The 26659-nt window shown below is 42.4% G+C and overlaps 1 protein-coding gene across 6 annotated transcripts in view; it reads left to right on the plus strand.

The window, feature by feature from the left end:
- NAALADL2 (N-acetylated alpha-linked acidic dipeptidase like 2) overlaps positions 1-26659 on the plus strand; it is a 502547-nt gene that overhangs the window by 67988 nt on the left and 407900 nt on the right. The window contains exon 1 of one of the 6 annotated variants that reach the window (XM_064458023.1): positions 14327-14346. The exons of the other annotated variants lie outside the window; for them this stretch is intronic. The gene's annotated coding sequence lies outside the window, so the exon portion shown is untranslated. Of the gene's footprint in view, positions 1-14326; positions 14347-26659 lie in introns of those variants that run through there. 6 annotated transcript variants of the gene reach the window in all.

Below are 26659 nucleotides of genomic sequence, written 5' to 3' on the forward strand. Positions count from 1 at the left end.
GCTAAGTGGGAGGTGGCAGCGTCGATTCAGAAGAAAAATGTTGAGGAGTAGATTTTTAAGCTTCTTGCTGCCTTCCTGCCAAAAACCCGCCCCTGGGTGTAGGGGTGCCCTGTGTCAGCAGCGGTTCAAAGGGGATGCAAAACCTCCAAGTTCCACATTCACTCAGGAGAAAATGGCTCTGGGAAAACTGTATCCTTAGTGGAAATGCACAGGTCAATTTTTCCCCTGTTGAATTCGACTTTTTTAACTGCTCAGGAAAATCAATCGTATCCTAAGACTCAGCATTATTAACATTGACACAATGGAGCAGTTTCTGTAGTTGGGAGCTTTTTAACATGTTAAATATTGTTTGTTTAAAGGGGGAAAAAATGTAGAAGAACTTGCAATTCTGCCTCCCCAGAGATGAACAGAAGCTGTCCACTCTAAAGGGCACGGCGAACTGGAGCACACACAATATCAGTAGCATCCTTTGTTGTAATCATGTAATTTGGGTTTTAGCATCTGCCTCTTTCTTAATTGGGTAAATTACAAGTGATACAAATTATTATGACAATGGCAGTAATTACAGATTGATAATTTAGAGGAACAAAGATACTGAATCGAATTTGATCACTCCCCTAAATCATCTCGAGCTGCAGTTGTATGGAAGCGCTGCCTTTTCTTCATTTTGTGGAAGTTGTTTTTTCACTTTCAAGCTGCTTCTCAATATTCTGAAATCAGCCTGTTATTATCTTAGCATGACATTTGGCCTGCAGTTCCCAGCCAGGAATGAAAAAGCCTATCATTGGTCCTCTCTGCACAAAATAGCTGGGCAGAACATTTCTGTATACAGGAACTGTTATTCTCACCTTTTGAAGAGCAATTTCTTTGATGACTCGGAGAATATTTGACCTTCAAAGTAAAAGCTGCAGGCAGTACAATTTGCCTTTATAGCAGTCGTGTAGGTTTTTTTTTCTGTGTGTCTTCCTTGTTAGTTTTCAGAACCATCTCCTTCACTTTTCTGTAAATTGTAGTGATCCTTGTTGAACTGGTTAGTCCCAGTTGGACTTAGAACCAAGTTTTACCAATAGTGGAGAGCAGGTAATATTTAAGAAAGCATCCTTTTTTGAAAAGCCCATATAATTCTTAAAAGCTTCTTCAGAGCTCTGTAAGGGAAAATCATGTTTCTTCTCTTTCCTACATAAGATGTATGGGGATTTTTTTCCTTCTAATTTTTTCTCCCTCAAACCCCCACCCCCCCATTGTTGCATCTCAACTTGAAGCTAAAGGAAAACATGTATAATGTGTGAATAGAAAACCTGTCCACCAGGTGGGTGTACCCCAAACAACTGCAGGCCTTGCTTTTACTGGTGTGTAAGCCTGCTTGCCAACTAGCAAAAAAAATTTGAAACCTTGCATTAATTTGAGGACAACTTGTGAAGCTGCTCAGTAGAGAGGTCAGTGCACCTAGGAGAGAGGTCAAAGCCAATCCTGAGCTCTTTTAGAACTGTTAGGATGCTTCTTACTTACAGCTTCTCCGATAGGAGATGAAGAAAGAAGGACTTCAGGGGAATTTGGATATATTGTTCTTGACAAATTTGATCTGGAACTTGTGCTTCTAAATTCTTGAGCAGATGTAAAAACTGTTTTTCACTAATTTTTGAAAACTTGCACGTCCTTTGGAAAACTGTAGCACAAATAAACATTGTCAGCAATTGATGTTACCACAGTTAGCAGAGAGAGTTGTTTTTCTGTTGAAAAGATGTTTGCACCAACATTCAAAGGTTTCACTCAAAGAATTTAAATATTTAAACTTTCCTCTGTCCGCTGTTGTGTCAACTGTTGAGGTTGCTGATGTGTTCCCTAATTTTGACCCAGAAAAGTCAATACATTGGGCTGGCAGAATTAAAGGTTCACAGGTGCACACCGAGGGGGGCTCCAATTACTGTGTCAAGGTAATAACTGCTTTTTTATTTGGGATCGTATTGTTTTCTAAAAAAACCCTATTCCTATTGAGGGGTAAGATTATTAATTTAAAAAAAGCTAGGGGAAAAAGTCCATACTAAATAATGATTGCCTGTATTAATATCTACTGTATTGCAGTAGTTATTAATATATTCAATTTAATACTAAGGTTTCAATTTCAAATTTAAACAAAATAATACAGTTCAGTTTAGGACTGTCTTTTCTATCTGAATACTGTGTGTTAACAAACAGTACACTTGTGATTAGTGATTTTGCCAAAATCAGTGGAGTCTTGCTAGATTTGTGTCAGAATAAGTAAATGGAATTTTGCCCTGTATTGTATTAGATTGTCCTCGTTCATTGATGATAGTATCTGGGATTTCTTTACCTTTCCATGGAGAGGTTGACAAGGTCTCTTCTGTACAGGACTGGCTTTGGGCTGTAAAACTCTGAGCAGCTGTTTGCGTAATTAAGAAGTTAGTTCTTCGCCACAGGTTGGTTGGTACTGCTTTTGAAATCCAGTCCCGTGTGATATATCCCGTAGTAACTTTCCTTCAGTGGTGAAGATCAACCTGGAAATTCAGACCCCACTGGCGATCTGCAGTTTCCTTCCCTTTCGGCCTGTTGCCCTTTCGCAGGAGAGCCTTGCTGGTGTGGAGATCGCGTTGCAACCGATGCCGTTTTTCAGGGTGAGGTATAATTGCTTTGCTCTGAGCACGTCTGTTCTGAAGAAAAAAGGCTATTATGGTGTGTTTGTGTAGAGTCGTTTTCGCTTTTCCCAACTTGACGTGTCTGTAGGAGGCTTGGGCAAGAGGCTAAAAGCAGCATTTCGTGGAGTGTGTGTTCAACTTCATGTGGTATTTGGGTGCATCTTTGGACAAGGAGCTGAATTACTTCTGTGTTTTGGTTTCTGGTGCCCTACTCCGCTCTGTGGAAAGTAAGCGAATAACCCGTCCTCTGTTAATGCAGTGTGCTGTTCTGCTTCTTAACACAGGAGAACCTTCAGTGTTGCTTTTCATTGTGGGAATAAATGTTATCAAACTAATCAAGAGGCTAGAAGAGCTGACCTTTGTAGCAGCTGGGCAACAAATTCCTGAAAAGCGTTGCTGGTTCTACTCAGTCCTTCCTGAATCGTTTTTATGAATTATTTTTATTCCCAGTAAATTATATATAACAGAGGACAACAGCACGCACTTGTTGAAAGAGTGCTGGGATCATTCCCCTTTGCTCGCATATAATCTTGATGAGAGCCTGATGCTCCTGAGTACTGTATGTGCTCCTTTCCTTGAGGCGGGGAGAGGATGCTTATTTGCCTGGGACTGTAAGAGCAAGTAACCACACACAGTTGTTTACTGCTAAATAAAAACACATGTAAGTTCTTCCCTAGTACAGAAAAATCCCTTTTTTATCTAGGCTCATCTTTGTCAAGAGCACTTTAGAGAAGATTAGGAAGGGACTGTGGGGGAGATAGTCCATCAGCAAGCTCAGCTTAAAACTATGAGAAAATAGCAAGTGTCTTTCTCAGGCACTAAGTTGGCAGGTAAATTTATGACTGCCGTTGTAGAGGAGAAAGAAGACGTGCTTCTGAGAAGAGAGAACTCTCTACTTATTTAGGACTGAGTTGTTTAGTTAGAGACGAGTCAATGTACAAAGGAGAGGATGGTAAAATTTCTTGGAGATTAGTTGCTTAGAATAATTTTTCAGGCTTTTGTTCTGCCTTGTCTTTTTTTCTGCCAAGGCCTCGTTTAATTTGTAAGACACTAAGGCGGTATTTATAGAACAAAAAATCTCTTAACCTGAAGTCTGGTGATGTGTTGATATTTAAAGGAGCAATAATGCTGTTAGCGAGAAGCTTTAATTGCGTGATTATAGCCCAACAAAATTAGGCTCACCGACGCGCAGTCATGATAACCTGGAGATATGCTAAACTCTGAATTTAAAGATAAGGCTTCCCCTCTCTGCATCCACGTGGTCAATATAATAAAAATGTTTCTAAAAGCGTGTACTTCAGGGAATTTAGTGCTTGCCCCTGCATAATCCTTTGCCAGCCACTTTTGTGATAGGCTGTATGAATTTTCAGCATGTTCAGCATGGTCCAACATCTCAAAGATGGTAATTCACCTGATGCCCTTTGACAAATCCTTCTCTATGTGCAAGTTTCCTACCTTCAAAATGGGTATCTTTGAGGATACTGTGTGAATAAGCCCATCGGGAGTCCCTGGTACACAGGGTTATCGCAGTGAGTCCCAGCAGTACCTGCAAGTTGGCTTTGCTCATGAGCTGCAGTGGGAGCCCTCCAGCCACGTGTTTCGTTATCCGTGCTGAAGAAACACCGTAGCGAAGCACTCAAATTGCCTGCTAACAGACCGCTGAAGTTTATGGTGACAAGGCAGCTTGTAAACATGGATTTATTGTTCTGTTGTATTCTGAGTCTACGCTAATCCATACATACTTGCTATAAACTGAGAGCTTTTATGCAATTGTCCACAGAAATTGGATATTGTTCTAGACTATTCTGGCAGGGTTTTTTTGGGATGTGATTTTTGGGAAGTGTGAGTTACCAACAGGTGTAAGTGACAGGAATGGTAATGAGCATGATAACCGTCCTTTTTCTTCCATAAGGTATTGTGTAAAGTCCATGGCACTGTCTGTTCTAGAGCAACCTACTAGTTTTTTGCACGGACGAGGCAGATACGTGCCTCTTACTGCTGAGAGTGTGCGCAGCAGCACAGTTGGCAGTGATTAAATGCAGCTCACGGCAACATCTTTGCTGATGATACAGTGATTCAGCAGTTCTTCATGTTTCTGAGCAAGGAATAAGGCTGCAGCCATCCCCTAACTGCTGTTGGCCTTGTATGCAGCGAGTGTTTTCTGCTTGGGTCGTGTGCTTTGCTCATCCTCTGCACTGGCAGTCTCTCAGTTAAACTACAGCAGCTTAACTTACATAGGTGTTACACCCTGGAGGTAGCAGTTGAATAGCATCATTCATTAAAACAAAACAAAACAAGAAAACCTACATAGTCTCTGCTGCTTTTCATTTTGAAATAAGAAAATGATCTTGGCACAGGACATTTCCTGGGGATTAATGACTGGCTGGGGTTAATGGCCCTTGGCTGCACTGTGGGCCATCAAGTCCTCCCTGCTGGTCATTAATCTGCAGGAAATGCCCTGTGCCAAGATCATTATTGTTGTATTTGGGTTCTTTGAGAGCTGAATTCAGGAACCCACACTGCTCTAATGTGTGAGAGCCTGCTGGGTTTTCTTACATTTAGGCCCTACACATTAATTTTTTTTTTTTTCCTGAGCTTATCTGAGGTTTCCAAACGTTTCGCTTAATGGAAAGTGACTGTAACGCTTCAGGTCCTTTAAAAATATTTCACTGAGCGGCGACTGAGGTAATGCTAAACTTTATGTGGCGAAAATAAAAGTTCAGCGTAGCAAACAGTTTTGGAAAGAGTATATACTTGGGGGTAGTCTGTGCCTTTCAGCACAGCCTAGAGCAACAAGCAGCGGGTTGTACTTGGCATGGGAACCTGAAGACAGTCCTGACAGTCAGTGCGTCTGTGCTTCCTACTGTAAGGTAGGATTACAGGACTCGTGGTCTGCATAAGCTGGAAACCACTTCTTCAAGCAAAGATGGTTCCCATTTAAAAGAGATTTTTGCTTTCTTGGAAACCTAAGAGAGAAGAGATGCACTAATTTCCCCCCTACCACCTACCAACAGTGTGCAAGAGGTGGGATTTCTGTTCGTTCTCCCTATACGATTTTAAGTTCAGAATGTACAAGTTTTTTTTTCTTACAGATTCTGCGTAGTAAGTTTATGAAGCTTTGTTGTACTCTGCTCTGAAATCAGTTGAGGGTTGAATACAAAATTCCAGAAAAAAAGAAAATCCTTCAAGTAGGTCAGTCTTGTGGCCTGGAAGTGGCAATTCGTGACTACTGTCGTATATCTTTATCAAAAAAACCCCAAACAAAACACAAAACCAAACAGCACCACCCCACCCCACCTACTGGTCGTCTACTTATTAAGAAACTATTTGATCATACTAGATTATATTAGAAGTAAGGTTATAAGGAAGCGGAGCTCATAGGGCAAGCTGTAAATGCAGTGTTGAGGAACTCAAATGGTGATAAAACTGGTACTGTGCATGCATCTCATGTTCCTGGATGACCGTGTTTATTTCAGTGAATTAATGAGTTAACTGAAAAGAATAAAAATCAATGTTGCACCTTTGTTTTTCTCCTTAAATGCTTTTTCCTTGCTCCCTTCTTTCTCTGTGATTCAGAGACCTCTCTGTGAAGTCTCCTGCTCTTTCCTTCAGAAGCTTTGCAAATAGGTAGCCTGTGCTTTCCTCTTCCCAGTCCTCAGATGTACCATCCTGTGAAGCTGCTTTGGGTCAACAGGAAACCTTTGTAACGTGCATTTCAGATCTTGAAAATGCCACGGTGTGCGTGAGATTGAAGAAGGCAGCAAGCTTAGTAGAGCCTGTCACATCTGTGTGGACCTTTTGATGGATTTAGTAGGATTTCAGCAAAGAGGAGGGAGAGATGTTTCAGGAGGAGGAAAGGTCTTGGATCAGGTCTACATACAAACTTTTGCAGGTCTTCAGATTCAGTGTGGGGGTATGGATTTTTGGGATGAAAGTATATTCACAGCCTCAGTCCTTGTGTCTACAAGTCAAGGCTTATTCCCGTTATCGTAGAGGAAACACTGAAGTTGTTCCCTGTAGTAGCGATTACAAACTGTCAGTCTGAAATCTTTATCTAGAAAATGTGATATGACAAAAAATAAGGCTTCCTCATACTTTAGAAGTAAACAATACTATTATCGCTACTTCGGTTGTGTTTTTATTCCAGAAGGAATGATAATTCCTACTCCGTCAGCAAGCCGGTAAGAGGGCAGCCAGCCACGTTGCTAGCTTGCCACGTGCTTCTTCAAAATAGATGTTTACGTTCTGCCACTTTTATCGGTGAACATCACAGAACGTCTGAGTTGATGTAGGCAAGTCAGAAAGTTGATACTGTTTTCAGCGCACTCGAGAGACTTCGTTTGCAAAGGCAAAGAAAAATGCAGTGAATAGTAGGGTAGAGACGACAGGGCTGCCTTTTGTTTGCTTAAGTAGGGAGATGCAAAGGAAGGGGGAAAACGTGTGCTTGTAAGGAAACCTTGCCCAAATTCCACAGTATCTTGATTTTGCTGCTAGTCTGGTAAAGTCATCTTGTATTGCTCTCAGTCTTTAGGTATCTTGTGCATAAAGTTTAATCTATGCTGCGACCCTTTGGGTTGGTAGGCATCGATTTTTCTTTGCAAACCTTTGCTTGCTTTCTCCCCCAAACAATTATTTCTTTGGAGGGAAAGAGGGGGAAAAGGGGGTCCTAGGGGGGAAGGGCAATAAGGCATGAGAACTGGATTTCCCAGCCTATTCTTTCTTTGCACCCAGCCTTGATGATGACTGGGCAGAATGGGTCCCTGGTACCAAGACGCAGGGAATCCCCTTTTGGCGATGTTGACCTTGGTAAGGGGGAGGATAGTTGCATCTTTGTACAAGAAGCCTGGTACGTTCAGTGTTTTCACCCCAGAAGGACTAGTTTTCACCAGACTGCGTTCTGCCTGTGTCCAAGGGCTCAGTGAAATCCCATGAAACCCTCAGCCCCATTTCTCCAGCTCCCACAGTCTAGTGAAGATGATCTAAGGTGATTGGGGACAGGAGCATCTCCCTTATGAGGAAAGGCTGAGAGACCTGGGTCTGTTCAGCCTGGAGAAGGGAAGGCTGAGGGGGGATCTCATCAGTGCTTATAAATACCTGAAGGGTGGGTGTCAGGGGGATGGGGCTGGGCTCTTTTCAGCGGTGCCCAACGCCAGGCCAAGGGGCCACGGGCACAAGCTGGAACACGGGAAGTTCCCCCTGAACTTGAGGACAAACCCCTTCCCTGTGCGGGTGCCAGAGCAGGGGCACAGGCTGCCCAGAGAGGCTGTGGGGTCCCTTCCCTGGAGACATTCACCCCCCGCCTGGACGCGGCCCTGTGCCCCTGCTCTGGGGGTGCCTGCTCACGCAGGGGTGGGACGGGGTGAGCTCCAGGGGTCCCTTCCGACCCCCACCAGTCTGGGATTCTGTGAAGTCATTAGAAATTTTGTCATGTTCTTGGTTGGAGAAGCCTTGAGCAAAAAACATTTGGTGCAGCAGAGAGATGCGTAGCTGCAACCTGACCTGCTGCTGCTGTTTGTGCGGTTGCTTCCAACATTGCAAAGTCATTGTAACTCATCAGAGCTCTCAATGCTAACGACTTGTATACGTGTAACTAATTCCCTAAGGTACATACAGCGATACACAAGGCTGCGTATCCTTATTTGTTGGGAGGTGAACTTGCAACATACTTTAAGTCTTTGTTTTGTCAAATGTAACTTTCAAATTCTGTTTGTGTTGTCAGATATGCCTAAATATTTTACTCTGTTAGTCTCTGGTTGTGACAGCAAAAGTATTTGTTTATTGTTTTTGTGCTTGTTACCATCGCTGGGTTTGCAAATGGTTAACTAGCTAATGGTTATTTTGTAGTCAGCAACATAAACAAGGCTGCAGAGTTCAATATGATATTTATCTCAGGTAGGGGTTGGTGCTATCTTTACCGTATGGTTTGAAAACCTGTCAGAAATTGAGTAAATATTAATTAAAAAATCTTGTGGGCTGCAGGTAGTGCTTCAAATGAAATTAATTTTAAATGGAGAATTCTAAAGCTGTTCCGTTTGTGCTGGAGCCATCAGGATCATAACGAAGCTGAGGTAGTTGAGACTCTCTGATGTACACAGCAGAATGCCAATATTTGATTGTTATATACCCTGCTTGTTTGACCTACTGTGGCTTCGTATGTGTTTTCAGAATTCATACAACTTTTATCTCACTGTAATGTTGTTTTTTAACTGTCTTCATGTTTGCAGAGCAGTACGTGTACTCCAAGCCTGAAGCCAGAGCATGGCAAACCATGGAAGCAGGATGATGCCTGTATTTGACTGCATGCAGTGTTAGTTAATTCCAAAGAAGGATGATTTCCGTAGTTAATTTTTACAATAAAAAATAATAGGTAGTTCTCTACATTTATTAGCTAAATTTTAGCTACTCTTTTTCTTTGCTTCTTGTTTTTTACCTGCCAAACATATGAACGTGTCATCCCAATAAAGAGACAGAGGCTGTGATACTGGCTTTTTTAATTGTAGAAAAGTAAGCAACTGTCAGTAACACTTTAGAAACTTGTTAGCGAGATACTTGTCTATATATATATATGTGTGCGTGTTGCTTAGTTTTGTTGGCTTCAGCGGAAATTTATCATTCTCTTTGAAATGTGGAACATCGTAGAGGAAAGAAAGACAGACTCTTAGCATTTGCAAACCCCGTGGTACCAGGAGAACTCGGTTTGCAATCACAAGGAGGAGTCGTGCCCAAGAGACATCGCTACTGGCCTAAGAAAAATGTTTGCCCATCAACAATATATAATGAATAATGAACAATATTTGTCGTCTCCCCAGAAGTGGGGCATTGCAATGCAAATGGTACAGCTGTTATTCTTTAATTGCAGCTGGATTAATAAAATGTAATTTTTACAGCCCATTTGCAATGTACCACTGGGGAATAACTTTTATTACCACATTGGGTGTCTTTTAGTTAATAAATTTGTGCCTTTTGAGCATAAGTGTTTGGCTTCAAATCACAGATACAAGTTTATTAAAAATTGTGATAGCTCTTGCAGACTATAAAATGAAATGAAGTGCACAAAATGTGCATTTCCGGTGCTTGAGTTGAAAACGTATCTTTTTACTTGACTGATTTCAGTGTTTCCAACACTAGAAAGTATTGGATCTAAATAATGATCAAATATTAAACCAACTAGACATATAGCATTATTTTCAAGAGATGATTTATATTTGTTAGGAATTAAAGATTCAGAGCAGCACTGAGAGGAGGATGTAGACATAGTATCTGGTTTTTAGAGCTTCTACAATGTTTATGCAAAGCAGTGGCACTGCAGGGAAGCAGAACTAATATTTGGAGTCAGAAACAAGAGCGAGACTGTAGTTAAATGACCTGATTTACAGAATAAGGCTGACCTGGTCGAAAACAGTTGACAAGCCTTTTAAGGATAAATTGGGTCTTACTGCTGGTGTAATGGAATCTCCCCGCAAAGCCGAGGCTCAGTCGGTTGGTTCTTGGCTGCTGGCTAATTTCCCTTTCCTTGTCACAGGCAAACTTCCTGAGCAGCTGCCAGAGACGCAAAGCTGCGCCTGGACAAAACCGCTTCCCTCCAAGCTCCATCAGCCAACCAGGGTGATTTGTCAGTTACCTATGAAAAGCAGCACTGCTCGAGGTGCTGCTCTCCACGTTCATGTTCTTGCATCTCCCTGCCATCTCTACTAAGCAGTCATTCCCATGCCATCGGTATGAAATTGAGTGAAACAAATCACTTTCTTGTTTTTGGGGTGTGAGACCTTTGCTTCTATGTCTATAATTCTTGTAAGTTTTAAGGTGGTGCCACGGTGCAGATGTTGCTCGTTGATGCTGTAAACCAGGCTAGCTCTTTTCCCTTGCTTTTTCTGCTGTTCCCTAGGCAATCCATCTGAGTAGATGTAAGTGTTGGTATTTTGGGCTGACAAAAGTCAAAGATTCTCTCTTAGAACTGCGACAAGGTTTATTGACTCTAATTTGGCTGGTACCTGGTGATTCCAGTCTTGTTCCTTTTACAGCATAGTATTATAACTTGGTTAAATTGAGCAAATATTGCTAGAATGAAACAAACAAAAATCAGTTCTACTACTAGCATTTTAAGGGAACTTACTAAAACCATGCTCACTGTCCCCTGTGGTCAAAAGAATATACGTTTTGGCAAACAAGATGCCCAGAACCCTTATCTGAACCCTGCCAGCTTCACGGGGAAAGGCTGAAGGGGAGGAGGCCTAGGAAAGATGATAACTCTGTGATCTTCAGGGAAACTCAATGTCACTATTAGATTTTTTGCCAACAATTTGATTCTGCTCCTTGTCAGAGTAGTGCTTATGAACCCAGGTGAGTTCAGTGTGTGCAGCAGCCAGCCCCGCTTTGAGATGGGAGCTGTGATCTTGCAGCCAGTGTCTAGCACTCGTACACAACGCCAAGCAACTAACTCTGGTTTAATAAGTGACAGTATTTAGCATGGTTGTCTTAGTAGTGACATGGAAAGACCCTTTGCCATGGTGTTTAGCCGTAGGTTTGCTGTAGTGGCTAGCCATATTTTGGATTGAATACATTCATGTTATTCCTTCATCCTTTTCAGATTTTACTCTGAATATTGAAATTGGTTTGTGCAAAGGGAATCATCTCCCATCTTTAGTTTAGTCCAGTCTTATCCAAAATAATGACTCACAAGACAGGATGAATGCAGTCCTTTTAGGGATGAATGTACAATTTAGAACCAGAAAGGTGAGAAGAGAAAACCTTGGAGAGGTTGCTCTGAGCAAACGCTAAAGGTAATGTGTCTTTGCTACCCTCAGATAAATCCTCTTATCTTGGAGCATTGTGTGGAAGGGAGGGATTAAAGATGAACCTGGCTCTCAGTTAAACAGAAATTTGCTTAAAGGTGAGAGCGGAGTAAAAGGGACTATGTTTAAGTTGAACTGTAATTACTGCATCCGTGTCAGGGTTTGAAGGATCGCACGCTGCTCAAAGGTGCTGTAGAAGAGCAGTCTAGCTTTAGTCCTGCTTTTTTTTTGTTCCTACTTGCCTTGCTGCACGATGAGTGAGCTTGACTGGGTCACTTTACACATGATGATTGTACTTTGTGTGACAAGACAATTCTAAATTTTTTTTTTTCTATTTCTAAGAAATTTGAGCTTGAAAACTCAAAATGAGCCTGCTGTAGCTCTTGCCACAGAAAGAATTTTCTCTGAATTCAAATTTGAAAGAGTCAAATTGAAGCAGAGAATGATCTAACCTTGGGACGTTACCGCCTGTCCTGCACTGTCAGCAGAACAAGATCGGTCTTGTACGGGCACTCGTTATTACACCTTGACCGTGGCAATCATGGCTGAAAACAGGTTTTCTGTTAGACAGCTTGACACATGACTTGCTAGGTACTCGCAAAAAATCTATAACGTTTGGTTTTTAATTGTATGCGGCGGTACAGATAGATTCACGCTGTTTGCATTCAGCAATACGCCGGTGGAAATGATGTTGAAGGACCTTCTGTGCATTAATTTTTCCTGGTAATTAATTGTCTGAAAACTTGAGTGGGTGAGCTGGGAAGAACTCTCATGAGTGTTGCATCACCTGGAGGAGAAGGTTAAAATGTAAGAAAGTCCATAAAACTGCAAACTCCTGTTTGTGCCTTCTGAAAATTCTCCCTTCTCCCGCCGCTTTATTTTCACAGACACATCAAGATTGGGGTACTGATTTAAAACGCAGTAGTAATGTGGATTTGTTTATGGTGCTACCGGTCAGATTTGTATATATTTATTATTTTATTTGTATGTATTATTTTGGGGAACTAATGAAATTGGCTGTGAGCATCTATATTAAGTATTGTTCTGTCTCCACAGTTTTCAGTGCGTTGGCTGCTATGGTATTATGCCTTTTTTGTGAATACAAAGATGCTTATGAAATCTTAAGGCTGTCTGTGTTTAATTTCACGTCAAGGAGGACGCCACAGCGTAGAGCTGAGCCATTGTGATAACCCTCAGTCTTGAACACTGGCATAAAGCGCTTGTTTGTGTGTTTGCACGATGGGAGTGTTTTCGTGGATTCAGACTTCCTTTTGGTGTATTTTAAATGCAAAAACAACTGGGCTTTCAGCTGTTTGGAACTGGCAGAGCAGTTCTGCTCTGCTGCTGTTTGGGCCAGCTAACGTGGCGTGTGAAAGTGTTGGTTGTGTGATTCAGTTTTGGGGGTGGATCTCTATGGACCTTAACGGTGCCATGACTGTTTTGCTTTAACTATATAGATCTATATACACACACAAAATAAGCATATATGTTTATTACAAAAGCATGTGCCTAACTTCAGTCACTGAGATTTCTTATTAATTTCTTCTGTCACTGTCAACCTTGGACTACATGTGAACAAGTTTTCCATAACATCCTTTTAATATTCATAGTGGTTTGTAATAGCAGAGCCAGCGGGAAGATGAAAATCAGGAAACAATTTGGCCACAATTAAATGGGAGGCAAAAGTACAATTCTGACGATTAAATTGGATTCTTGTTTAAAACGCATGTGGTAGAAGGATATGGCAGTCTTCGGGAAGCATAAAATGAAGTTAACCAGCACCAGCGTTTAGTCACTTGCTCACACTGTATGTGATTTCTAATTACTTCTGTAGTTTGTCATTGTTTAACACAATCAAATCTAATTGGCCAGAAAATTTTTCTTGGATCGTCATAGTCTATGACTATGTTTTTACTGTTATTGTTCCAGCTTCTTTTTCATCACCCCAACCTTTACTGCTTCATTAAGTCTTAAATTAGACTTTGACAATCAGCCTATTTTATTAGAATTATGAAAAGAAAGAAACATACATGGCAAAGTCAAAGGGGAGGCTCCAGCATCATATTTTATTTCATGCTTAGCAGTTCCTTGAGGGTTATCAAAGGCAGGGATCCTTTATTTGTAATTAAATACTCCTCACTTTAAAATCATGACTAATAAATGTCAAGTGCAAGAAGAGGCACTATTATTCAGTGAAGTCCTTGGATATGTTTTAGGGTGAGAACGCGTAGGCATGAAGGTTATTAGTTTTTTGAAATGCGGTAGGGTTGCTTTCATTACAAAATCCTAAAGTTAACCACTTCAGATAAAGCTCAAAAATCATTGAAACATTTGGGGAGCTCTTCTTACCCTACAGGAAGCTCTTGACATTTATGGTAATTAAAAGTGAAGGTATCTATTAAATACTTAAGCTTTTCAAATAAGCACCAGACTGGCATGCGACTCCAAGAGTTGCATATATCTTAATTAGAGCTGGTCAAAACTGTTCAGTGAAACTGTCTTCTGGATTTGGTGATGGTTGGGTTTTTGTGTTTTAAGGAGACCCAAAGCCTTTGAGGACACATCAACAGAAATGCTATGGGAGTGACCCAGAATGAGGTTTACTCTTCAAAAAACGTTCTTGCGTTGGGCAGATCCAGCTTGGTTGTTGCAGAGCAACGATTTGCCATCTCTTCTCCTTCCCTTACTCTAAATCACATACATGAGAGCATCTATCCTGAAACAGCCTATATGCCCTGTGGTTGGTTGCTTTTAATGAGCAATAGGAAGAGAGACCTCGCTTTCAGTCACTTGTCAAAATCCTACTTTTCTTCGTAGAGTCGAGCCTCGTTTCTCCAGTTGATCCTGGCACCAGCGTCCTGGCTGCTTGTCCTGATCCTGACTTACCAGCGTTAACTCAGGTACTTAAGAGTATCTAACGAGAATTGCATTCAGGGCCAGATTCTGAAATGTCACTTCCCTGTTGGGCGGTATTAGCAAAACGTTGTGAGTTCTTAGTACAATTTCAAGGGCTGCAGGAGCTGGGTCTAAGCTGTAGAGGAAAACACTATTGGTACCACTTATTTCACTGTAAGTCTCTCTGACTAAAAGTTGCAGAGTGCACCTAATCCATAGTTGCTATTCTGTTTCTGCTTACCTGTCACTATAACATTTGGGTGCTTTCCTGCCATACAGTGCGATGGTCTCTAGGGTTATATTTTAATAGGCTTTTTCACCTTCTTTTTTCTCCTATGGAAGGAAAAATAATGTGTGGGTTTTGATTTACGTAACGATTAAGGATGCATCAAAAATATATTTGGCTGAACTAATGCGGAGCAGATGCTTTAACTATTGTGTTATATAGTAAGAGCACTGTAATGGAAGCGCAGCAATAGAAATAGCATTGTAATTGGACAGGCATTTTCTTTCCAGTGATGAAAGGTTCCCCTGCAAAATGCTGAAGTTTTTTCCCAGTTTGTAGGTTTTTTCCCCGTTGGATAGTCCATTTGGTGGTGATGGAAACAACCAGAATAAAATACTGGTTAGCAGAGGAAGCCAGGGCACCTTATTTTATCATAACTTCTTAAAAATACTAACAACAACTTTTTGGGTACCACTTCAATTCAGCTCAGAAAGTTACTTCAAAGGATATTATGGAAACGTGTTTTCAATGCATTTCATAAGAGGTTTAGCAGCATATGATTTTAACATTTGATAAATACGGCACTCTTCCCTCCTCTGTGTGTAAATGTGAGTCTATTCAGTGTGCTTTTCCATGCATTGGCTTTTTTATACTTAGTTTTCCCCACGTGCCCTGGAGAAAAGCATGCAATCCGCTGTTACTCTGAGGTAAACTGGATTTCAGCGTAGTCTGTTTCAAATTAAATGAAATTGTTTATTAGTTTTGCAGTTCTGGAGAGCAGAGGCACCCTTGGGTTTTTATTGAGCTGATGAGGGATATGTTAGCCTATACATCCAGAGAGCACTGATGCTAGTTGGGCTTTTCACTTTGATAAAGTCCTTGGTTTCAATGATGATATGCAGGTCAGCCACGTCTTTTAATTAAAAAACCCCCGAACTGCTGGAATTGCCTAACTGTTGAGCAGTTTATATATGCAAGTATGCTCTCTTGTGGTAAGCCATTTTATTGAACACTCCACCAGTTCTACATTTTGACAAATTTTATCTAAGGCTGTTGTTTTTTCTAATACTTTTTTTTTTTCTTTCATCACATCACATATTTTGGGAGGGTTTACAGTGGGATACAACGGCAGAGCTCTGGATGTGGTGGGTGCGGTCGTATATATTTTGAAGTTGTGTTCGGTACAGTGAATGATGCGCAGCACTTGAGCAGCACACGGGACTTCTGTGGAATAAGGTGCTATTTGACTCACACCAACTACGTGATTTACAGCGAGGTACTTATGTTCAGAGGTTATACCAGGTGGTAAAGGAAGAGGGGGTTTCATTCTGAAGCATCTTTACCCGATTTTAGTAACTGCACGATTTGTGCTGCTTGTGACAGCTAAGGTGCTGATTAATTGAGGCGGAGTCTCAGAAGTTTAGTCATTCTACTTGTGCAATAATCAAGAGGAAAAAAAAAAAATATGCAAAACAACCCAGACTTTGCCCTGATGGGGGTGCTCCTGGGCGGCCTGAGCGGCAAAGCTGCATTCCTCTGCTCAGCGTTGCGGCAGTTCTATCACAAGTGTATGTATAAATTCAAGAAGCGTAAAATCAAATACACCTCAGTTGTCTCCTCTTGAAAAAATCAGCAAGACTGTTCTAATCTTTATGATTAGCCTAACATCCAGGAATTATAATTTAATAAATAGCTAAGATACCTGTAATCCTCTAAATATTTCTCGTATTGCAGCTGGGGTTTCTGCCCAGTTTCTTTACCTACTGAATAATTTACATATAAATTTCATTACTGTTTTGCCTGGAGGTGAGGATAGCCAAATGTCGGTAAAAACATGAGATTATGTTCAAGTGATCTCAATCATGCAAGCCCTTGTATATACTTCCCTTCAAGGGAACTAAGCTCCTAAAGAGGAATTTCAGAGACCGTTTCTTGAAGACCGTGAAATTCTGGTGCCGGATTAAAACCACAAAGAGCACACTTCGTGTAAGTCCAGCTGCCGTTGACTTTTGTGGAAGTTTTGGCAGCCCGGCGACTCCAAGCTCACGTTTCGTGGTTGCAGAGATGATTTGATGGGTGCTGCTGTGCGTGAGCATTTAATGTCAAAACAATCGGTTATTCAGCAGGTGATGGCTGTAGTAGAATGATCTCGTTTGGCACAGAAAGGTGTGGAAGAGTAGGAGATGGATGGGATAACAGCATGCTGGAGTAATACCTTCCATTGCTGGAGCTTAATTTAGTTGAGGAGATGAACAGGGTTTTTAGAAGAACTCTCTGATGCATACGTGTTACTACTTTTGTCATTCTCTAATTGCAGTTACGTTTTCATTAATGAAAAGTGTGACCACGTCTTCCAGTTCTCTTCCATTTTTATTTAACTGGGAAGAAACACTGAGTTTAAAAGGTTGAGCTCGTGACATGTTGACTCAGCTCTTCGTGAGAGCTTAATAGGACCGTGAGAAGAAACCTGGGCTAGAAGCTTAGTATAAATATTTTATGGAGAAATTGAATAATATTTTAAGGGACAGAAGTTGGTTAAACAGCATCAGCAGTTTCAAAGTGTGGAAGGCAAGCAATAAATTGCACTGTTTACAGTAGTAACTTTGTATGAAAGTGTCATGTATGAATTTAGAATTGTAAGATGGTGCTGTATTGCTGTATTACTGTACGTCATACGCGAGCATGTGTTAGTGATGCTGTTTTACTGTATCGTATTAAACGCAACATTCAGGTGCAGAGTCTGTACCTGTAGCATGAGTGTTTTCAGTTGAGGACTTTTTCTGTGGGACTGATTGCTGTACTTGGCAGTCCTCCTCCCTAGTGGATTTCAACTTTCAAGCTGCTTTTGTTTCCTACTGTCCTTCACAGTGTTCTTCCTCCTCCATGTCCTCACCCACGCTCCCCTTCCTCCTCCAATACTTTAAAACCCAAGAGTTTCAAAACAGAGGAATATTTCCATTTGAAGTTTCAAATATCAGCTACTCAAGTCAGAAACGCTTAATCCACCTTTGATATTGATTCAGCTTTTGTACTATATACGTATGTTAAGTGTAAGATGGCATACTTTTTTCTTCTGGTTCAGTATGCTCTCTTCAGGCTTTCATTCAACTGCTCTCCCGTTGGATCAGATTTCCTGTCTCCTCTTTCTCACCAGAGAGTACTGACAAGGTAAATAGAGAACAAGGCAACAGCAGCTTCTGTTTTATTCCCAGTGACGTCAGTTTAGGACACCGAATGGTGCATGAATGAAATAACAAAAAATATATTAAATATATCTGTGTTTGAAATGCATAGCTGTTCGGGCCTTGACTTTGCAATATTAACACTTTTTTGTTGTGGTTCAATTTCCTACCGGGCTGAATAATTCTAATCAGGTGTGCGATGCAGAATCCTAGTAGCGCCCACAGAGGTGACCAGCATCTAGCAGTGTGCCTGGAAGCTACAGATCTGTAAGCAGACCCATCTTGTTGTCTTTGGAAGAGCAGGATCACTAGTAGTTTGTCATGTCAGCATTAGATAAGGATGAGGGATGCACAGATTGTTAGCGTGGCTCACACGTGCTCCTGGATGAGGAAAAGAAATTTGTCATTTGGAGTATGTTAAGTTCTACAATAAGGCTTTTGGAAAATGATGTTGACCAGCGTCTGGCTGCTCTCTGTGTCCATTTCTGCTCTTTTCTTTGGCCTCTCCGTGTTTTCTCTGCCTCTTCCCCCTAACCCTTCTCGTCCCAGTCTCCTTTTGCTGCGTTACGAACTCCATTTCCTAAAAGTAGGCACGCTGTGGTAAGATTTCATATTTGTTAGCGGTGAATTCATGAAATCACCTTTCAGAAACCTAGAGAAATGTCTGCTTTTGGATTGGGAAATTTAGAATTTTAACCCACAGAATAAAAATCTGGCAGTCAGAGGTGTGCGGAACCAGAGGCCACGCGGTGGTACGCTGGGCAGTCCATCGTCTAGCCAGTGCTGTCTAGTATGACTGTGAGCCACGTAAGCGATGTGAAAACAACGGATTTTTTTCCACTGTTTTCTGTCCTGTCTTGTTGCCAGTTCTTTCAGTGTCCAGTGCTCAGAGCCTGCAGCATTGCTTTGCCATTTTTATTATTTTTCTGGTACAATTATGAGCGTAACTGTTTATAACGCACATTCTTCTGCGTCTGGAAGAATAACTCTAAGAGGACGGAGGGGGGAACTCGTAACAAACTCCTTTCTGTAATGTATGGTTTAATAGTAAGGATCACTTAACTTTGGGCAGAAGGAGAACCACGTGGGAGTTGTATTGGTGAGGCAATTGAAAACATTTTAAGGCCCAAAGACCAGTTTTAAATGAGTGATGTTTTGTCTTTTCTCCCCGTACTTATTTTTACCCTTCAAAAGATGGAAAGAATCAGGTATCCTCCTTTTCCACAGTGAATAAAGGTATTTCTGTGTTGGAAATGAACAGCCAGTCACCAAAACTGGAGACAGTTTTTCTTCCAAGCGGGTGATTTTCAGATAATTAATTCAGTCATATGCAGAATGCTCTTATTCGTAACGATGTTCTGATTTTTGTATGTCTGCTGGCGAGGTTTTCTGTATTTGAACCTCGAAACAAATTTCAATGGTATCAATTTTTATTGCCGTGTTGACCAGTGTGGGAGCAGTGCATTCTGAGCCTGATGCTAAACGCGATTATTGTAAGTTATTAACTGTGCTTACTGTAAATAAGAGATCTGCCCAGCTCTGCTAGCCCTGTGTGAGGCTCACAGGGGGGTGCTGGTACATGTATTTATGTGACATATGCCACTGTTCAGAAATTAGCTTTAATTTCATATTTTCAAGAAAAATAATACTATTTGGTGGAGAGGGGAATTTTAAGCAATATTCCTATCTTGTGAGGAAAATTATTGAGCATCTGGAGTGCCTAATATTTACTACTTATCTTTCAAAAAGGAACTGTTCCTGTTCTCTGATCCTTAAAATCAAGCCCTCAGCTGAAAACCATGTGGAAATAACTGGTTAGTTTTGGTATTTGAAGTAATGTTTAGAGGCTTCACCTGGACTCTGGCATCTTTTGCAGCTGGTTGCTGCACACAAACAACCCCATCTCCCAGCCCAGCCTCAGCCCCAAAGGGCTTAGCAGGAAACGCAATGGAAGCGGGCGTAGCTGGAGGGGCACAAGTGAGCAGCGAGATAGCTGTGCCTGGCACGGGGAGCTGGAGCCACAGCTGCTCATCTGTTGTCAAGTGTTTATTGGGCACTGAAAGCTGAAACAGAGTCTTTTTGAGGCAAACTTCGGCGCACTTGTGTATGGCTCCATTCTCATGCATTAGGTAGCTTCCAAGGAACGATGGGGCGAGGCAGAGGCATACGCTGCCTGGAAGGTGCTGCGTTTAAATCAGCAAATTTGCAGTGTATCCTCCTGAGGTGGGAAAGCTTTGTGCAGATGTGGCAGCCGCGGAGCCGTTCCTGCAGGATGTGGTCGTGAGTGTGAGCACAGTCTTAGAAATCTCTGGAAAACAGGCAACCGGGTGAAAAAGAGATAGTTTATGATCCCATTAGAAAAAGCCAAGGCTGGAACTTCAGTAGACAAAAAAACCCAAGAGGGAGGGAGGAAGAAGGTGAGGTAGAGGAGGAGATATGCCATGCGTGCACTACCCAAGGGAGGACCTTCAGTCAGGGCTCGTGCTGGACCACGCAGCAGAGACCCTGACCATGGGACTGCAGGATGCCAGCTCTCCCTGCTCGCTCGGTGTGCCTGCAGAAGGTTAAATCACGCGTGCAGTGCATGTTAGCGGTCCCTGGAGACTTCTGTATTGATCTGTTTCTTAATAATGCATAATAGGCAATCAGAGCTTTCTGGATCTTTTCACAAACGTAGTATCAGCAAGAGTCTTAAATCGTGGTACTGCTACGAGTTGTGTCTGACCTGTTCTCCACCAACGCTATGGTAGCTTTCATGTCCACTGGGACTACTCACGACTTACCCGGTGGAGAACCAGTGGGGAGTCAAGCTCTGAGTTTGGGATAATAATTCAACTCTCCATGGCCTTTCAATGGGGCAAGATGATACATCTATATTTTGTTAAAAGTGTTATTTCAAAATAAAATGGGTACAGGTGTTAGATTCCCCCCCCACCCCCCTTCCGGCGTGAACAAGAATGTTGGGTTTGCATTATTAACCGAGCTGCATGTTCTGCCCTGTTTCATCTTTGCTCCCATTTATAAGTCTCTTTTGTGGAATGGTTTAAGATGGAAATTTTGGTTTGGGTGCTGAACTAAGCAGGACTTTGCAATTCTGATGTCACCTCTCTTCCACCTATTGGAACATTGATTTTTAGCAATGTGTGCTCTTAAATCAATATGGCCTTTATTGGTACTTTCTGGTGACATAGTTGAAGCTGGCAGCGGCGAAGTGTGAACCTACGTTGCAGTGGTGCAATGGGTTTAATTAGAAACCAAGCAAAGGAGATTTCAGAATTAGTTATTGCTGTTTGACACCATGCGCAGTACTTGTCTCCTGTGCTACAGACATTCATAATCGCTGCTGTAAAACAAGTATGTTTTCCTTCAGCTTTGAGAGTATTTAATTGATAGCATAGGCTAACGGAAATTTGTGTAATTGTGTTGCTATCGGTATTGTGTGTGAGTGCTCATAGTGCGAGCCGGTTATTAGCGATCTGATTTTGCATTTGACAACATGAGAAGTTAATTGGAGCACTAAAATAATGCAACAGCAGCAATACTGCAAAATTTGGCTTATAGCACTCCTGTAAGTTTAGCTGTCTGTATCATCTCTTGGCTATTCCCCCTCACCCCGTAAAGGCCTACTTAGTCATGGCTTTTCCTCATGTCGGTTCTTTAATAATAAAAAAAAGAAAAAGCCATTGGGGAGAGAACTTATTTGAATTTGCTCAGGAAGTAGAATTGCAGGCTATTTTGAGTAAAATGATTAATGTTTTATTTATATCTGGCATAATAAATATGCTGACCAATAGGAAGTCAGCAAAACTCAGTGTGGCTGAACTGTTCAAAATGAGTCAGCTCCTATTTTTCCTCTAACCTTGGACAGATGGTAGGCCGCTAGCGCTGCAGTTCACCAGGTGGATATCCCCTGGCCGGGGCTGCCCAAGGAGGGTGAAAACCACAAGATGCCAAAGGGCTGAAGCTCAGCAGTCCAGAGCGCCTGTCTGGGCAGGGGGAAGGTGATCTGAGATGTAGGTCCCGCATCCATGGTGCGTCCTAGCCACGAAACTGCGGGCGGGTTCGGGTGGGAATCACAAATCATCTCTCCTATTGAACTGGGCATCGAGCGCCCCAATCCTAAGTCGCGAGGAAGAGGAGGGTGACCCCCCCCTGTATTGGGGCTGCTTCTGGAGGGGTGCTTCACTGGTCATCATGAAAGCAGGGAAGAAGAGGAGGCTCTTCTCCCTGCCCATCCCCTTTGCGAAAACATGGGATGACTTCAACGCGGTGTCTTCTGAAGGATTAGATGAGGCAGCACAATTTGGGGCTGGGCAGAAATGGCTAACGTAATTCAGGATAAGGTGGCTTGAGCGCAGTCTGGTTTCATTAGCGCACGGCTCTGAGTTCCTGTGGTATATGTAACGTGCCTGAACAAGCTCATTGATTACTACTCTGTGCGTCTCTACACCACAAGACGTTTTGCTTTATAAAAATGTATCGAAAACTGTCTCCGTGGTCTTTGTCAGCGCTGAGGCTGAATCACCGTTTCCTGGGCTCACAAGCCCTCTGTGGTCCTCTGGATGCAGGAGGAGGTTTTAAACCTGCCGAGCGCCCAAAGTCATTCTCGCCCACAGAGCCCCGCAGCTGCTGCTGGAGCCCCCGAGCTCTGCGTGTCCCGGTGCGGGGCGAAACTAGAGGATCACGGCTGAAGATTTTTGCGGCGGTGAGCATGTGTAAAATGGCAGCTCGGCCTTTGCCAATGAGCCGAGCACTGTTTTAATTTTTAAAATTTGGCTGGCTGTTTGCTGGGGCAAGATGGAGAGGTATGGTCTAGTTTTTGGACTCAACCTTACTTAAAAACAGCCTGGGCACTCAGTAGGGTACGTTTCTGTTGGAATTTTTTAATTACCAATTTATGAACTCTGCTGATATAAGGAATTTAATAAAAATGCTGGCAGACAATTATCTGTAGTTGTGCTGTAATAAACCTTATTTTGGTGAGGTTTATAACCTAGCAGTTGTGAAATACGGCAAATTATTAGATGAAAATAGTTGTAAAGTCTGGAAATTGACTTTTTGCTATTTTTTTATGATTGAATCTATTTATATATAGAGAGATGTACCTTATTTTCACAACTGGAATGAATCTTGATGAGAATACAAGTAAAAGAGTAATATATAGTATCTGACTTTTTTTTTTTTGCTATGGATGAAAATAGAAACCATTCTGAAGATGAACCTGTTGTCTTTGTTCTATCACTGGGAAATCTGCCTTTACTCTCATTTGCTTTATTTCTCATGTCTGAATATGCTGAGTGTATGAACCTTCCTCCTCCTTAAAGGAGATAACCTTAACGATAAAATGTGGTGTGTGTGCCCACTAAACCTGATAAACTGACACTACCTTCTAGATGGAATTTCAGAGGGCATAAAGGCCATGTTCCAAAAGTAGTTAAAATTGGCAGAAATTCTGCCAACTTCAGTGCATTTTGGAGTGGGCTGGAAGTGAAATGTATCCCTGAGTGTATCATTCCAAGTTATTTTGTTCTCCTTTAGAATATTACCCTCCCTTGGTCATCTTGCGTTACACACCCCGATCTTGCTGCTGCACTTGCTGCTTTGAAATACTGCAGTGGGCCTTATTCTCAGGTTGTGGTGCTCTAAACCAGCAAATATTTCCTTTATCTCGGTATCAAAGGCTAGACCATGGGTTTAACACTGACAAGAAGCACTTGGAGACACTGACTGACCTTTTGAAATTGGTATAAAAGAGCCCCCCGGGGAGTCCCATTAGGAGTGGGGAAGGTAGGTAACAGCTTCCTCCACCCAAAAAGGACACAGCGTTCAGCTGCTTGGTCTTAGGGGACTTTGTAACTAAACCCTGTTTCTTTGGCCTTCTCTTTCAATTCAGAACAGCCAGCTTTGTCCTTTAATTCAAGTGGTTGATATTTAGTTATTTTTCTCTGAATATTTAAAGGCAAACTCCTGGAGTTCTCATCTCAAAGACAAAGCATTATGCCACCACAGGTTCCCTCTTTCTCTCCATGCAGTGACTTGTACTGGCTCTTCCTTCTTTCTGGTCACGAGTGGGGTTCCCCAGGGCTCAGTGTTGGGGCTGGTCGTGTTCAATATCTTCTGATGATCTGGATGAGGGGATCGAGGGCACCCTCAGTAAGTTTGCAGATGACACCAAGTTGGACAGGAGTGTCGATCTGCTCGAGGGCGGGAAGGATCTGCAGAGGGACCTGGACAGGCTGCATCGATGGGCCGGAGCCAACGGTATGAGATTCAACAAGGCCAAGTGCCGGGTCCTGCCCTTGGGTCACACCAACCCCAGGCAGCGCCCCAGGCCTGGGGCAGAGGAGCTGGGAAGTGCCCGGCGGAGAAGGCCCTGGGGGTGCTGGCTGACAGCCGGCTGGGCATGAGCCAGCAGTGCCCGGGTGGCCAAGGAGGCCACCAGCCCCCGGGCTTGTGTCAGCACTGGTGTGGCCAGCAGGGGCCGGGCAGGGATGGGGCCCCTGTGCTCGGCCCTGGGGAGGCCCCACCTCGAGTGCTGGGCTCAGGTTTGGGCCCCTCGGGACAAGAAGGGCCTGGAGGGGCTGGAGCGTGTCCAGAGAAGGGCAGCGGGGCTGGGGCAGGGTCTGGAGCACAAGTGTGCTGGGGGGCGGCTGAGGGGGCTGGGGGGGTTTAGCCTGGAGAAGAGGGGGCTGAGGGGAGCCCTTCTCGCTCTCTGCAGCTGCCTGAGAGGGGCTGGAGTGAGGGGGGGGCTGGTCTCTGCTCCCAGGTCACCAGTGACAGGGCGAGAGGGAACGGCCTCAAGCTGCGTCAGGGGAGGTTTAGGTTGGACATTAGGAAAAACTTCTTCACCAAAAGGGCTGTCAAACAGTGGAACAGGCTGCCCGGGGAAGCGGTTGAGTCTCCATCCCTGGAGATATTTAAAAGAGGGGTAGACGTGGTGCTTGAGGATATAGTTTACTGGTGGACTTGGGAGTGACAGGTTAGCGGTTGGACTCGATGAGCCTAAGGGTCTTTTCCAGCCTTAACAGTTCTATGATTCCAGTCCTTTGCTGAGGACCAAAGATGCAGAGTGGATCTGTCAGGTGCTACAGGAGTAACACTGGAATCCCCTCTTGATTCCCAGCTGCAACCTGGCACTAGCAAGAGCAGTGTATCCCTCAAACTGCCTGTGCTGCTGAGATTTGAATTGCATGCATTGATTTTTCTTGTAATATAAATATATGCTTCTCTACCTGTAATTTAAGACGATGTAAGAAGTCCTATGACTAGATGCTTTCTGGAAGTTTTAGATGTCAGAAATTGGAAGGAGGAGATAGGTTGGGTTGTTTTAATAGTGTTATTCCTCCACACAAACTTTTAATTGTAGTTTCCTTAACATTTGATTCTTTTCTAGTTGGCCAAATTTTCCTGACTCTGAGATGGAGGGATCCTTGGAGGGCCTTGCTTCTTTTCCGGCCTTAATCTATCATATCTTTAGGCCTTTGAACTTAACTTTGAAATGATAAAATAGGAGAATATATCATCATCTGTAGGTATGGGCTGGTCACTTTCAGTAGCAAGGCTGGAGTTTTGTAGTATTTATTTTGTCTGTTAAAAAAAACCTGAGTTTTGGGACACCTTATGAAAATTAAAAGGATTCAATAATTTCTCTGTCATGCCATGGTTGGAGAACTTGATAGCGGTGATAACATTTTCTTGTCCTGTTTGCTCAGGGTCTCTGATTTCAGAGCTTACAGATGTGGCAATTGTGAACCCAAGGTTGACGTTTCGTAAGAAATATTGGCTCTATCCCGAACTTTCAGCCTTCTAGTAAATAAAGTAGCGACGGTACAAAGGAAGGAGAATCTTCCAGTATTTAGTATTGGATCTGATTGCAAGTCAGAGATCTTGCCATACATCTTTAATGGCGTACCAAGAATTAAAACAGTGTTGAAATAGCATTATTTGGATAACATTTTAATTACTTCAAACACTGTAACAAAACCTGAGTTTTCTTAGGTCCGGGGGTAGTAACTTCAGGTTCATAGAAGTTCTTCACTGAGACCTGAAGAAAGAAAAGTATCTTTTGTACAGTCATTTTGCTTTCAGGTTCTGTGTTCAAACTTTGGATTGAGAACACTAACTCTTCTCAGAGGTTGAACAATGTTGTGGGAAAATTATGGTTTTCTTTAAATTCTTCTTTTTATCATCCAGGCGTTTGGGTGCATATTATTGCCTACACACGATTGTGTAGAAATTGGAAAGATTTGGATTTTCTGAAATACTTTTCTGAAATACTTTTCTTCATTGAGTGAGAGGGTGGGAGAAATCCATGATAGTTATAAAAATTTCCTGCAGTTGTGCTTCTCTGTTTTATGTGTTTCAAAATCAGAAAAGTAAATGAAAGGAGTCAAAAAGGATCCTTTAAAACTGTTGAAAATCACATTCGCAATGATGCCTAGGGTGTTGTTCTAATCTGCTTTAGTTTTTTGGTAGGTCATAACAGTGGGTGAGTAATTTAGATGTGCAACAAAGCTGTCCCATTACTTCATGAAAGTAAGAATATTTTGAGCTTTTATACCTAGACAAAGACAATTTAATTACAGTAAGCCCTCCTGCGAAACAGTAAAAAAAGTCAATCAGAGACGAAAATGTTGCTTCTGGAGTCTTAAAGTGGAATGTAGCTTTGTGTTTTTTGCCTGCAACCGAATGTGCAAATTCTTCTTTTAATGAAGAAGCTTTGAACGCTAATCATAATAGCAGGAAATATAGAGCAGAAGCGTCAATACGTGCCTGATGGCGTTGATTTGTGCGCTGCCTGCTTTAACAAAGTCTGAGATGGCTGCACAGCTGGTTTGGGTTCATGTTGTAGGCTACTGAAGGTGTTTTCTTGGCAGTGATGAGGCTCCCAGAAATCCTATCTCTTGTTTT

This window comes from Phalacrocorax carbo, chromosome 7 (genome assembly GCF_963921805.1).
Source record: "Phalacrocorax carbo chromosome 7, bPhaCar2.1, whole genome shotgun sequence".
NCBI lineage: Eukaryota > Metazoa > Chordata > Aves > Suliformes > Phalacrocoracidae > Phalacrocorax > Phalacrocorax carbo.